Here is a 3,385-nt window from a genome sequence, read left to right as displayed (position 1 = left end):
TTACTGTCACTGTAGAGTATTTGCAACAAAAATTGCCTACAGACAAAAAAAATTAACACTAATAGTTGTTGATTTGTGAGCTGGAAGAATTTTTGGAAAGATAATAAAATTTAAAAGTTAATATTATAAATTTTGGACTTTTGGGATAGAATATTTGCCAGGAAATATATGTACCTGCCTATACTCATGCTGTTATGGTTGGTGCTGTTTTGAAGGATGATGGTCATTGGGGAGAAGCTTCTAGTTAGACATATAATTCTTTGAAATCCAGGTTATGCAGACAGTTGATAGAAGCCAGCAGTAATAAGGAATATAGTCCAAATACAGCAGTAGAGGTAGAGGGTCAAAGGTTAAAAGACATAACAGCAACTCATGGCTTTTGCACCAGTTAGTTAAACAATCTTCGGTTCTAGTACCTGCTCTGGTATTCAGTTTCACCATCGGGATATTAATTACCCTTTCGATTGTAATGTTTTATTATTTCATATGACTGCAGAGTGGTGGGAATAAATTACTCTGTGTAAAAAGAAAGAAAAAAGCATGCTGTAGTATTACTTGTGGTGCATCAGATGGTGAAAAATTCTCTCCACTTCTTTTGCTTTTTGCCCAAATGTCTTTAGTCTTACTTTTGGAAGGATTTTCTTCCTAGATGTAGAATTTTAGGTTTTTCCTTTCAATTTTAAAGGTACTAGTCTCGTTTTCTCACTTCCATTCTTTCTTGTGGAAAATTAGCTGTTTTCCTTCTAGTTGCTCCATGGGTGTGATCTATTCTTTTCCTGTGATCACCTTGGAGATTTTTGCTTTGTAGTCATCCCTAAGTATCCACAAGGGATTGGTTCCAGAACTACCACCCTGCCCCGTGGATACCGAAATCTGGGGATGTTCAAGTCCCTTAATAAAATGATGTAGACAGCATACAGATGGCCCTCCATATCCATGAATGCAGAGCTGTGGACACTGTGTTTGGTGTTCAACAGATTGATTATGATGTCATAGGTGAGGTCTTCTTCGAAGTGATTCTACCCGAAGTTTGCTGAGCTTCTTGGAGCTATAGGATGTTGCCTTTAATCAGCTGTAGGAGAGCTTTCTGCCATACTCTCTTTAGATATTTCTTCTGCTGTATTCTATCTCCTACATCTCTCATAGAACTCTAGCTACACGATAGTTCATTTGTCAGGTGTCGTTTTACTTTTTCTCATAATATGTATCATCATAAAGTTTCCACTTACCTGTCTTTGAATTCACAGATCCTTTCTTCTACTGTGTCCAGTCTACTATTAAGCCCATTTGCGGTTTACTTCAGATATTGTATTTTTATTTAATTCTTGAATTTTCATTTGATTCTTTTTGTAGTTTTTCCTTTAAAGTCTATATCATGTTTATAATAGTTATTTTAAAATCTTTTCCTGCTACTTCTAATGTTTGGTATGTCTGTTTCTGTTGACATTTTTTTCCTTGATTACGAGTCATTTTCCTGATTCTTTACGTGTCTAGTCTTTTTTGTATACCGGACACTGCAAATGATATATTGTAGAGACTATGTATTGTTATCTCCCACCAAGGGGTGTGTTTTGTTCTGGTCGGCAGTTAAATTACCGCAAATCACCCTAATCCTGATGAGGCTTGGATTTATTATGGAAGAGTTTCTTTAGTTTTGCTTCACTCCTTGGATCTGAGTATTAAAGAAGAGTTGCTGTCCTGAATATTTTACCTTTGGGAATGCCTATTTATTCTGTGATATTTCTCCTAATGGCGCCCAATCTGTTTTGCTGATCACTCTTTGTTGATCATTCTTGTGGATTCCTTTTGCTCTGTGTGTACATTTTGTTGATTTTCTTCTCAAAGTCCCATCTCTTCCCTTAGTCGATCTTTAAAAATGTTTATTCATGTCACGCACATCTTGTTGCTTTTGTCTTATCACTCCGTAGGAGTTTTTTCCAAGCACGTAAACTGTTTCTCATTCCCTTCCGGAATGGAAGAACAGACCTAAAAACCAAGAGTCAGCATCTACAGTGGCCATTTCTGGTGAGGACTTAGCCAGCAACATGAACCTGGCAAGATCCACAAGGAGTGATTCCTGGAGTTCGATGATTCCTGGAGCAGATGATTGGGACTCAGAGGATGAATCGGAAAAGGAGAAGCAGCACAATGGTTGCGTTGGGCCAGTGGAATACGAACAAGGGCCAGTAGTAACCCAGGATAGGAAATGGGAAAACGCCGAAGTCGTGGGAAAACGCAGCTTCAATTCAGACTTGTTTCATTATAGAGATTTCTTATCAAAGGACATTTCCTCCAAACTGACTCAGAATTCCAAAGCTTACAAGCATAATTTTGTTTTGAAAAATCACCAGAAAATCTCGGTAGGAAAGAAACCTTATGAAGGCAATCCATGTGGAGTAGCCTTGGAAAAACTGTATAAACTGAGTGAGCACAATAAAGATACCAAATGAAGCGTATATCTTTCTATGCATGAGATCATTAATATGGGAGAGATTTTACGGATGTCAAGAAAGTGGGGGTATTTTTATCCATAGCTCGCACCTCTCTCAGGTCATGAGAACTCGTAGCAGGGAGAAGCCCTGTGACTATAATGATGTGGGAAAGCCTTTAAGAAGCTTTCATCTCTTGCTCACCATCTGAGACATCACAGTAGAGCGAACGCCTATGAATGTAATGAATGTAATGAATGTGGGGAGTCTTTCTGGCAGAGCCTTCGCCTCATTTTGCACCAGAGAATTCACACTGGTGAGAAATCTTATGAATCTAATAAATGTGGAAAATCATTTAGCCGAATTCCCACCTTAATGTACATCAGAGAACTCATACTGGAGAGAAACCGTACACATGCGATGAATGTGGAAAATCCTTCAGCTGAAGGCCTAATCATAATATGCATAAGAGAAAATGTACCAGAGAAAATCCTTACAACTCCAGCAAATACAGCAAAGCATTTAGTGACTGCTCATCATATACACAGCGTGAAAGGATGCACACTGGAGAGAAACTGCACAAATGTAATGAATGCGGAAGAGCTTTCAGCCACAGTTCACATGAGAGTCCATACTGGTGAGAAACCATATGCATAATGAATGTGGGAAAACTTTCAGTTTTTATTTATCCTTAAGAGAACACACACTGGAGAGAAACCATATAAATGTCATCAGTGTGAGAAATCTTTCAATCAAGATTCTAACTTTATTGGTGACCAAAGAGCTCATACCGGAGGTAAAAAAATACTACACATTTCATTTTAGTATATAAAAGTGATACAAATACATTTAGTCTTTGACAATTTGACCCAATCTCAGAGAATAGCCGAGCCTGGGTGGCATTTGATACCTAGGGAAATTGCCATTGAGAAATAATTAGTAAGATCAAAATTCCC

The sequence above is a fragment of the Pteropus vampyrus genome, unplaced genomic scaffold (genome assembly GCF_000151845.1).
Source record: "Pteropus vampyrus isolate Shadow unplaced genomic scaffold, Pvam_2.0 Scaffold659, whole genome shotgun sequence".
Taxonomy (NCBI): Eukaryota; Metazoa; Chordata; class Mammalia; order Chiroptera; family Pteropodidae; genus Pteropus; species Pteropus vampyrus.
This window is presented reverse-complemented; position numbering follows the sequence as displayed.